Source organism: Mobula birostris, chromosome 5, assembly GCF_030028105.1.
Source record: "Mobula birostris isolate sMobBir1 chromosome 5, sMobBir1.hap1, whole genome shotgun sequence".
NCBI classification, from domain to species: Eukaryota; Metazoa; Chordata; class Chondrichthyes; order Myliobatiformes; family Myliobatidae; genus Mobula; species Mobula birostris.
In genome coordinates, this window is record NC_092374.1 from 25,384,793 (window position 1) to 25,397,036 (window position 12,244).

At 40.2% G+C, this 12,244-nt stretch overlaps 1 protein-coding gene and 1 long non-coding RNA gene across 5 annotated transcripts in view; one reads left to right on the forward strand and one right to left on the reverse strand.

Moving 5' to 3' along the window:
- LOC140197198 (uncharacterized) overlaps positions 1-509 on the reverse strand; it is a 54,761-nt gene extending 54,252 nt beyond the window's left edge. The window contains exon 1 of the long non-coding RNA XR_011885880.1: positions 214-509. This is a non-coding gene — a long non-coding RNA (uncharacterized lncRNA). The remainder of the gene's footprint in view (positions 1-213) is intronic.
- LOC140197572 (teneurin-3-like) overlaps positions 1-12,244 on the forward strand; it is a 2,811,066-nt gene that overhangs the window by 1,435,875 nt on the left and 1,362,947 nt on the right. The gene's annotated exons all lie outside the window — the stretch shown is intronic.

Here is a 12,244-nt window from a genome sequence, read left to right on the forward strand (position 1 = left end):
TAATGTCTTAATTACTCAAAGATTTGCCTCATTTTTTGGCAGGATTTTTGTTCTTCCTTGCACTTTATTGTTTTCTGTGGAAAAAATTCTCCAACTAATGTCAAGAATAGTACTTCAACAACAATTTATCTGTGCCAAATTTTTCAGCCTCAAATGTCTGAAAAGTAACAGTTCAGTTATTTTTTATTCACAAAACAGCTAACTTTTACTTACCCTGTTTCTTCTGCAACTTAAAAGGGACAATCCTCGAATTGTACTGTTTTGTCCACACCAAGATCTGTGTCTTCCTTTGACCTCACTCACCTGAGCCACTGGAAGTCAGGGTCATGCTTACTTTCAGCTTCCTGCTCTCAGTAATCTTCCTACAACATCTTATAGTTTGCTGCCCACTTCTGTATCAAAAAGGTCACCCAGTCTCCACATTCAGGCAGAGGAGACTTTGTCCACTATCCTGCAACCCATTGAACAGTCTGTACAAACATGAATATTTACTGACATAGCAGGCAAATGTCTGTCTGTGCAGGTATTCATGTCCTTAGAATGATCTGCCAGACAGCCTCCTGCTGTTCTTTAACCTATATTGGCTGCTCTAACCTTTTGGGAGCATTGTCCCAACAAAAGTCAACTAATAACCCTTCTTCAATTGTTAAGCGTTCATCCCTTCAGTACCAACGCTCTCTTATTTAGAAGAGTTTTGCTCATCTCACAATATATCTCTTTAAAAGTCGGTTGCAAAGTTCACACCCGCTGGGCTATATAGATAACTGCAAAGCACATGCAGCACATTGATAGTGACTGCTGCACTGAAACATACAATCAACAACATCAGTTCCATTACATAGGATAGTCAGTGGTGTTGTTCTGTGAATCTTGCATTTGAATTTCTTGATTTAATGTAATTTTCCCAAATAACGTTGGAGTGACTCACATGCTGTTTCAATACTAAAAAAAGGAATGCAGCATTATGTGACTTCCAAAACGTAATTCTAACCCCTAATCCCCATGAAATCAACCACACTTGAATATTAACCTAAAAGTAGTTTGATAGTCAACGCAAACTGGTTCACACAACGAAGTAAAGAATATTCTAATAATAAATACAAAAGAGAATTAGCATATATTAGGGACAGAGAATTATGCCTATGATTGATGGTGATAGTGTTATTGCTCTACTATTCTTATTTTATACGAGTCACATTCATTTCGTAATATGAGCAATGTTTTCATTTCCTCCTGTCAATCATAGCCTGACAACTGTGCGTGAATTGCTTTTGATTGACAGAAATGGGGAATCTCACTGAGAAATGTGATAAGGTGACAGTATTATTAACCAAATGCAATTTAATATCATATGTAAACAAGCAACAGAGTGTTGTTGCTTCTACATTTTAATATTCTAATGCCAATGCTGAGGAATACTTACTAACAGTTTCCTTTAATGGATTGGAGTAAGACTGTTTGATGTGTGGCATTAAGATCCAACTGTTTTATTTTATTTATTTAATTAATGATACAGTGCAGAGTAGGCCCTTGGAGCTATGCTGCCCCAGCAACTCCCAACAAACCCAATTAGCCCTAATCTAATCAGGGGGCAATTTATAATGACCAATTAACCTACCCAGTATGTCTTTGACTGTGGGAGGAAACCAGAGCACCTGGTGAAGAACCCACACATTCCACAGGGAGGAGGAACAGAGACTTCTTACGGAACGGTGCTGGAATTGACATCTGAACTCCGGAACACTATAATAGCGTCACACTGACCGCTACTCTAGCTGGCCAGTGAGGTAGTGACATCAGCACTGGACTTCAAAACAAATGGTCTCGAGCTTGAATCCGGCCAGTTCCTTGTACGCTTTCCATCCATGCTGAGTTGAGTGTCGTGCTTGCAACTCAGCCTCGTGAAAAAACAGTCAAATGCTACGGAAACGGCAAAACTGCCACATGATGCACCACAAGACATGAAAAGGAACAACAAACAAACCCAACAACAGCCGCTACAGTACCGTGTCACCCAGTGAAACGGTAATGGTTAAGTAAAAATATAGGGCAAAAATGAGGATAAGGTTCTTAGTGACATCATTCAATCAAGTTTTCCCTCAGTGTCAGTCATTACTTCTGCTATTTAATTAAGTTCTGTTAAAGAAAGAATAGGTTGACAGAAGTGTTGAGGGACTTTTGCCTGATATTTCACATTTGAGGAAAGGCATTGGGTTGGAACATATGTGTCACGTCTGCAAGGATCTCGCCTAAATAGAGCAGCTTGCCAGAAATAAACAGGGTGTCAGAGACATGGTATTGGATTACCATCGTAATATTGAAACATAACACTGAAAAATCTCTGATTTGCATCTGATACCTATGAGAATTAATATACTTCATTTACTCAAGACCTCACTTAAAACTTCCCATGTTACTATTTGCATTCTGTTCCCATTCTATTTAATCTACATTAAGAGTTGAATCAAAGGTTTACCATAGTATATTCTACTCCAGGAGTTCCCAACCCTGGGCCATTGTGCCCCCGGTTAAAGAGAGATTGGCATAAAAAAGGTTGGGAACCCCTGCTCCACTCATTATTATTCACAGGAATTCAGAAGAATGAGGGATAATTTCATTGAAACCTATCAAATGGTGAAAGGCCTTGATAGAGTGGATGTGGAAAGGATGTTTCCTATGGTGGGGAGAGTCTAGGACCAGAGTGGGTATATTTAAAGTGAAAATTGATAGGTTCCTGTTTGGTCAGGGCATCAAAGGTTATGGCTAGAAGAGAGGTGTATGTTTTTGAGTGGGATCCAGGATCAGCGATGATGTAATGGTGAAACAGACTCAGTGGGCTGAATATCCTAATTCTGCTTCTATGTCTTATGGTCACAGCCTCAGAATAGAGGTCCATCCCTTTAGAACAGAGCTGTGGAGAAATTTATTTAACCAAAGAGTGGTGAATCTGTGGAATTCATTGCCACGTGCAGCTGTGGAGGCTAAGTCTTTAAGTATACTTAAGACAGAGGTTGATAGATTCTTTGTCGATCAGGGCATGAAAGGGACATAGGGAGAAGGCAGGAGAGGAAAATTGGATCAGTCATGATGAAATGGAGGAGTAGACTGATGGGCCCAATGGCCCAATTCTGCTCCTATGTCTTATGGCCTACTCCTCGAGTCCTTGATCCCCAGACCTGAAGACTTTGTTGCCTTGCTGAATATATTATCAGGATCCTATGCATACTGCGTACTGTATTCCCTTGTGAAGTTTGAATATTTGAGCAATATTTCCAGAGATTTGTTTTGTTTCTTACAACCTTAGTTTTTTAGCCTCTACGCATTGTGCTGATGCCTTAATAGAGTCATAGCATGACACATCACAGAAACCGGCCTTTCGGCCGAACTGGTCCATGCTGACCAATAAGCTCCTTTCAAGCTTGTTGCATTTGCTAGCGTTTAGCTTATACAGTTCAGTCCTGATCTCTGGTACCATCTGTGCTGCATTTGCACATTCTCCCTGTGGCTGAATGAGTTTCTTCTCACATTCCTAACATGTGTGGGTCGAAAGGCTAATCAGCCATCATAAATTGTCCCCGGCTTATAGCTGAATGAGAGAAACGATGGTGTTGATGGGAATGAGGGGAGAATTATTAAAATGGGACTAATATGGAGAAAAGTAATTGGTTTTGGTTCATTATTGTCACATGGACCAAGATACACAAAAAGCTTGTCTTGCACACTATTTTTAGAGATCAAATCATTACACAGTGTATTAAAGTAGTACAAGGTAAAACAATAAAAGAATGCAGAATAAAGTGTTGCAACTACAGAGAAGATGCAGTGCAGGTGAACAGTAAGGTGGAAGATCATAACAAGTAGATTGTGAGGTCATGAGTCCTTTTATCATACACGGGAACCATTCAATAGCTTTGTTACAGTTATTATAAGACTAGCTAAAATAACTAGTTTGTTATAGCTAGCTATTATAACAAGTAGTATAAATATTTATTAATTTATTTTATAAATTTAATACAATAAATACATATATACATACGGAAGATACAATATTTATTGCCAGTTTGTTGTCTTTTGCATGTTGGTTGTTTGTCTGTCCTGTTGGGTGTGGCCTTTCATGGTTCTGATAGTTACTGAGTATACCCACAAGAAAACTAATCTCAGGGGTGTATATGGTGACATATATGTGTAACCAGGTCGAGTACAGGGCTACTGTAGGAAACTTTGTCACATGGTGTGAGCAGAATTATCTGCAGCTTAATGTGAAAAAGACTAAGGAGCTGGTGGTAGACCTGAGGTGAGATAAGGTACTGGTGACCCCTGTTTCCATCCAGGGGGTCAGTGTGGACATGGTGGAGGATTACAAGTACCTGGGGATACGTATTGACAATAAACTGGACTGGTCAAAGAACACTGAGGCTGTCTACAAGAAGGGTCAGAGCCGTCTCTATTTCCTGAGGAGACTGAGGTCCTTTAACATCTGCCGGATGATGCTGAGGATGTTCTACAAGTCTGTGGTGGCCAGTGCTATCATGTTTGCTGTTGTGTGCTGGGGCAGCAGGCTGAGGGTGGCAGACACCAACAGAATCAACAAACTTATTCGAAAGGCCATTGATGTTGTGGGGATGGAACTGGACCCTCTCACGGCGGTGTCTGAAAAGGGGATGCTGTCTAAGTTGCATGCCATCTTGGTCAATGTCTCCCATCCACTACATAGTGTACTCGGTGGGCACAGGAGTACATTCAGCCAGAGACTCATTCCTCCAAGATGCAGCACAGAGCATCATAGGAAGTCATTCCTGCCTGTGGCCATCAAACTTTACAACTCCTCCCTTGGAGGGTCAGACACCCTGTGCCGATGGGCTGGTCCTGGACTTATTTCATAATTTACTGGCATAATTTACATATTACTATTTAACTATTTATGGTTCTATTACTATTTATTATTTATGGTGCAACTGTAACGAAAACCAATTTCCCCCTGGGATCAATAAAGTATGACTATGACTATTGAATATTATTTTTTATTTGTAAAAATGCACTTGTGTATTCACCCTGCTAATGCTGAAATAGATGCCTGTGCCTTTAAGAGAAAACAGTGATGTTATTATGCAAGTAGGGAGTAGAAAGTAATACCTACAACATTCTAGAAAGCCAGGACATGGGATGCCAGTGATCCCAAGCGTGCTGGTCATGTGGTGAGGAAAGGTATCAGCACTGGATAGCATGGTTTTGCGAGTTCCTTATCAGCCTAGTAACATGAGTGAGGAAAGTTTGTTTCAGGGTCTAGCCAATATGTGCCTGGAAGTTAAGCATGTGTGTCCCAAAAATTGCCACTGCCGTATTGGTATTGTATATTTTGTTTTACTTTTTTATTTTCTTACTGCATACATAGCTAGTTACTGGCTCATTTTATCTTGATATCCCCTTTCTGCATTAAAGCATCTAAAACAGATAAAGGAATTAAAGTCCCAAAAAGGTATTTGTTGTCCTGAGTGTATTTCCTAGACTACAAAATATGTACTTTGATAATCAATTTACTTTGACCTTTGAACTTTGCTGCTGTTTACTAAGTATTTCTACTATGCTCCTGTTTTTATTTACATTTAATTTATATTTCATTGTCACGCCTTGACTATTTCAGACAAAGTGCATTTGTTACCTTTGATTCATCCTGATGCATAGCTTATTCCTTATCACATAATGTTCCAAACAGGTTCTGGGTAGAGATCTCCTCTTGGTCAGTAACAGAACGTTCTATGTATAATGTGCTCACGACAAACTTAGCACTGATTCCACTATTGTACGTGTTCCTGAGTGTGCATTTTGAATCCTAAGTGAGGTACCTTATGGATAAGGATGATGAATTTCCTTCCTTTAAGGACATTTGTGAAGCAGATGGTTTTTTGCAGCAACTTAAAATTATGTAGTTATTATTACTGATACCAACATTTTATCTGATGTATTAAATTTAAAACTTCTGCTACTGGAGTGAGACTTGCATAAATGTTTCATGTCTCTTGATTACTAGTATGCTGTCATGTATTGAATCTGGTGTCATAGGGTTGTACATGACAGAAAAAAGTTCCTTCTGCCCATCACTTCCATGCTAATCCTTTTGCGAACTTACATTGACCCATTTGCCCACATTAAGTCTGTATTCTTCTAAGCTTTGCCTATTCAAGTCCCTATCTAAGTGTTTCTTAAACAATATGATTGTATCTGATTTCACCACTGCCTTGTGCAGCAAGATCCAGATATTAACCATTTTGAGTTAATATAAAAATATGATTTTCCCTTCAAATTTCCAGTAAATCTCCTTCCTCTCATTTTAAACCTATGTCCTCTTGTTTTTGAAACCCTGGCTCCGGGAAAGAAGATTCTGACTATCTATCATAGCAATGACTCTTATAATTTTATAGCTCCCTATTGGGAGACCCCTCAGCCTCCTTTGATCCAAAGAGAATAAGCCCGGTCTATCTTTTCTCTCACACACCATAACTAAAGTCCTCCAATTCAGGTAACATCCTGGTGAATCCCTTCTCTACACTCCAGCACAATCACTTCCATTCTGTCATGTGGCAACCAGAAATGCATATTACACCTCAAGTGTCCTCTAACCAGAAATTTGTAAAATTGCAATATAATGTCCCAACTTGACCGTGTCTGATCTCTGAAGTAATGCAGTACATGAGCTTTCTTCACCACCAGATCTGCCTGTCACCCCTTTCATGTATGGACTTAGATCCCAAGATCCCTCCATTCATCAGTATTCCATAGCACCCTGCCATTTATCGTTCCTGTAGTCTGACAACCAGAAGTTTACAAAATATTCCAAGTACAGTCCAACTAGTGTTTTGTGAAACTGCTGCATAATGTTTTGACTTGTGTCATGTTCCATGAAGGCAAGCTTATCATATGTCTTCTTCACCTTCACTAACCTATCTTTCAGTGTTGCCACTTCCATGGAACAAGTTGAACCCTGTTCATGTTGATGGGTAGGATTAACCTCCTGTTAATGGCATGTGCCCATCCCATTATTGACTGAACAAGCTGAAAAGCCTTGCACAGGGCCAAGGTGTGAAGACCCTCACACCCTCCCCAGAACTCCTCCACTCAAAGTAAAATTATGCCAGTCTGTCCAACATCTTTACATAACTGGTGAACTTTTGAACAGTCCATTCAGGAGTAAATTCGGGCACTGTGAAACTCTGCCATGCACAGTACATAACCTGTCATAGATAGTGAGGATGGTTGTCCAAGGCCGTAGCAGTGTATAGATGAGATGGAAAGTTGGGTAGAGTTGAGCAGATGAAACTTAACCTTGACAAGCACAAGGATCTGATACGCTTTTTGCTGTTTTTAGAGTGGACTATTCAAATATAAACTTTCTCCAGACCAAGAGATCGTCTGAATCCTTTTAACAAGTGCATGAGAGGGGAGAGTAACAGAGACACTGGGGCAGTGAGGCACCTAATTTTAATAATAAATTTCAACATCATTTAATAACCACAGAGAGTAAATTCTAAATTTTAGGAAGCATTTGTGCTTTTATAGACTAACTAGAAGTAACAGTGTCTGGACATATGAAATATGTCGCAATTGTACAAGAGTGATCATGTGAAATGTTTCAGTTTGCCAACCTAACCCTCCCCAATTGACTTTTATATATTAAGGCTTTGATTATCTGGAACTCCCACACAGCAGTTTAACCAACGATTCTTAAAGAGGCCCCAGTCAACACCTTTAATGGGTACATTTGTGTTTTTTCTTCCAGCAAGAAGATCATTGTGCTGTGACGTTCTTGTGTTTCACATCAGGATAATTGTTGTTAAATAACAGTTGAAGCCTTCAAGAACTGAAAATTTTTTCATGGCAAGCAAGCAATGCAAAGATAGTATTTGATTTGATATTCCTTGTGCCTATTTATAAAAAGAGCTGGATGTTTTTCACCTCCATTCTTCAGATTGTATCTGAGCAGGAAAATAGTGTGTATTAACCATAGCTATGATGGCACATCAGAAATCTTTACACCTTGTCACCTTACTCTGACATATCAAATTAAGCCTTGACCTGTTAGTCAAGAAAGATGGTCGTTCTACTTTGAAATATCTAACAGGAGGAATTTGCAGAAGCAGATTTTTGAAATGTTACATAATTGAAAATAAATAGATTCCCACCACTTCAAAGGACATTCAAAAGGTCGCTAAGACTTGCTTGCTGTTTTTAACTCTAACATTTACAGTCCTGCTCTTTGTTTTTAAATATTGTCAACTCTGCCCTGCTGCACAATTGAGTTATCACATTTTGAGTCATCGGGTCAAGGCGTCATAGAGCATGACAACAAGCCTTTTGGTCCATATCGTCTGTACCAGCCATCAAGCACATATCCCATTTTCCAGCACTTGGCTCTGTGCCCTGGTATTTCAAGTGTCTTCAAATGTTTCCTGAAATGTATGAGAACCTGCCTCCACCACCTAATCAAGGAGTGTGACCCAGATTTCAACCAGCCTCTGGATGATTCTGTAAATTCCTTCTAAATGTCTTATCCTTAACGAGTGCCTTCTGGTTGTAGGCATTTCTGCACAAGGGAACTGTTTCTCACTCTCTATACCCCTTAATAATTTTGCACTCTTCATTCCAGTCTCCCCATCAACCTCCAACACTCCTAAGAAAATAAACCCAGCTTATTTAGTCACATTTCTTAGCAGAAATGCTCTCTACTGCTTAATCTTCCCTATACTTTCACCAGATCTATCATGTCCTTCCAATAGAGAGAGTATGGCAGATGTGAATTAACTAATAATTTATATAGTTGTACTAAAATCTCCATGCTCTTGCATTTTGTGCCCATGCTAATGACTTTGAGTCACTTTTATGCCTTTCTAACCACATAACCAACAACCCTCTATCCTCAGTACCATTCATTGCAGATTTTCTCGGTCCACTCCATGGAGCTATTCAATCTGGAAGGTACAATGAAGGTCTCGGTGTCATAGCACAACAGCACAGAAACAAGCCCTTCAGCCCATCTAGTCTGTGACAAACTATTAATCTGCCTAGCCCCATTGACCTGCACCTCATACCCCACCCATCCATGTGCGTATTCAAATTTCTCGTAAATGTTGAAATAGAACCCGCACCCACCACTCCTATTGGCAGCTCTTTCCCCACTCTCATCACCCTCTGAGTGAAGGAGATCACCCTCATTTTCCCCTTAAACACCCTTAACCTATGTCCTCTAGTTCTAGTCTCACCCATAATCAGTGGAAAAAGCCTGCTTGCATCTACCCTATCTATACCCCTTAATTTTGTCTAATCTCCACTCAATCTTCTACACTCTACATTTTTGGGAAGTGCAGAGCAGGGAAAGAGGATAACTGAGAGGGCAAGTTCTCCACTGCTCTTCTCCCATGTCTTAAGGCACAACTGAAGTAATAGAACATAGCCCAGCACAGCACACGAAGAGATCCTTCGGCCCACAATGTTGTGCCAAACCAGTTAAATTAGTAACCAAATGGCTAACTAAAGTATTCTGCCTACACAATGTTCACATGTTTCCATTTTCCTCACATTCATGTACCTGTCTAAACATCTCTTCAAAGTCCCTGAAGTTTCTGCCCCTACCACTGTCCTAGGCAGTGCATTTCAGGCACTCACCACTCTGAGTAAAAAAAATACTGTCCCCTACATCTTCTTTGAAATTATCTTCTTTCACCTTAAATGCATCCCCTCTGGTATTAGACATTTCAACCCTGGGAATAAGATACTGTCTGCCCACTCTATCTATTCCTCTCATCATCTTATTTATAAACCTCTATCAGTTCTTTGAAAGGTTCTGGTTACCTTGTCAAAAGTAGGCACAGGAAAAAAAAACACAAAAAGAAGAACTTGCAAGACACTGGCGGAACTGATAGAAAATAAAATAGGCTGGGTCACTTTTCCTTGGAAAATCAAAGACAACTGGATGGTCCCGCTCCTTACGATTAGAAAAACACTTGATACAGTCGATACGAGAAGAGATTTCTGATTGCAGCTGAACCCAGAACTGCTAGCCATGAATGTAAATAGTAATTAATAAACCTATTTGGGAATTAAGGAGAAATTTCATGACCCACGGAGAGTTTAGACTGAGCAGCTCATTATCCCAAAGAGTTGATGAGACAGATAACATTTAAAGGAACGCGCAATGAGGCAGGAGAGTGCAAGGAATGGAAGGATGTTCTGCTCTGAAGGGGTGGATCCTAAACACTGGAGTGAATCCATCTGGATAAATAACCCATTTCTGTGCTGCAATGTCACCCAATGAACAAAGATCCTTCAACAAAGGTGCGGACACCTCCAGACTACGTGACTGAAACTGATCTCAGGCGACCAAAGAAGTTCGGCATGAGTCCTGAAATCCTCAAAACCTTCTACAAGGGTACCACTGAGAGCATCCTGACAGGCTGTGTCACCACATGGTATGGGAACTGCACCAACCTTGATCGCTGGGCACTGCAGAGAGTGGTACGGACAGTCCAGTGCATCTGTGGATGTAAACTTCCCTCCACTGAGGACATTTACAGCAACAAGTGTGTAAAGAAGGCCCGGAAGATCATTGGGTGGACCACCAGTCACCCCAACCATCAACTGTTTCAGCTGCTTCCATCTGGCAAACGGTACCACAGCATTAAAGCCAGGACCAGCAGACTACGTGATCGCTTCTTTCTACAAGCCATTAACCTTATAAGTTCACATGTCTGTACATTGTGATGGAGTCATAACACAAAGATTTTTACTCCCTCACATTGTGGGATGGATGTAAGATTTGAATAAACTCAGTCCAATTCAGTGTCAACAAGGAGCCAGATTACAATTATTTCAGAGGAAGAATGTCCAATTGTGAAATAGTCAAAAGTTTAGAATGAGTTTTTTGAAATTAACTTCTTGGCTATGATACTGGCGACATGAAATGTTTTACTCGGAGTCAGAACTGCAAGGCCACAGGCCAAGGAGTTCAATTTCATGGCGGAACTCGAAACTCTACCTCGGGGAGCATGTTGTTTGAAAAATACATGCACAGCAGATGTTATATTACTGCAGTGTAGACCTGGCCAGGCCTCATATAAAGCAATCATGCTTAGTTGTCTGTATAGCAATTAATTAGAAGAAAAGTTGTTGAATAGTTATAAAGAGATCCTGAGCCCTGACTGAGAGACAGCGTGAAGCTCATTATTTAATAATGTGACTGCACTCCATGCGTTAAGAGAGAGAACTGAAGCAGAGTGACATCCAGTAACTCCTCTGGGAAATAACAGTTGCTGATCACAGGATGTTTGAGGCGAATGCAAGAAGCATTTCACTTCCTGAAAGAATGTGGAGGCATGTCTCCTCAGAAAGCTGCTCAGAATTTTAATAAGTGCACTGAATTGCAAGGCACAGTATCAGCAACAGGACACCTTTATTTTCCCGATTAGTCGTTGTGGAAGTGGAAAAGGTTACGTGAAGGCTTTGAAGTAGAGAGAGCTGACTGTGTGATGAAAAAATGTACGTTCTTTCAACCCTACCCCAAATACTCACCCAAGAAGCAGAGTGCAGTTATCGTCACTTGAAAGCTAAAGTCCAATCAAATTAAGACTAAAAATAAACTGTTTTCCAACTCCTGACATTCATGTTCAGATTAGTGTAGATGGACAAAAAGGTTGCAAGGAGGTGGCGACCCAAAGGGTTCTTTTCTGTGCTGTGCAATTGTATGGCACTAGGGTTTGGGAGTGGTGGAGGAGGGGTGAGGTTGAGCTTAAAGCTAAGGGAAGACAGGATATATGAAAAATTACATCGACTTAATGGCAATGAAGCTCTCTCAGTGGGAATCAATTTCTGCTTGACAAATACTTTACAGGAGGCATCACCTGAGAGAATGATGCATGGAATAGTCATCACTCGGGTAGTTAGGTTCATAACTTTAAGGATTTGATGCACCATGTACAAAGTGACAGATATAATATGTGATGAAGATCACATATCAGAATAAAATCAGTTTGATAAATCTGAGAATTAGGAAGTAATTCACAATTTAACCAGTTGTAGTGAACAGATAACAGAGCGTACGTTTTCACATACTTCTGAAACAACTTTGCTTTCTTTCTCCAGCTTCCCATACAAACTTGCCTTGTGCTCATTGTTGTGTCCTTGGACAATTCACCCAGTGGACTCGCCATCTTCTACATATTATACACTCAGTGGCAACTTTTTTAAGTACACCTGT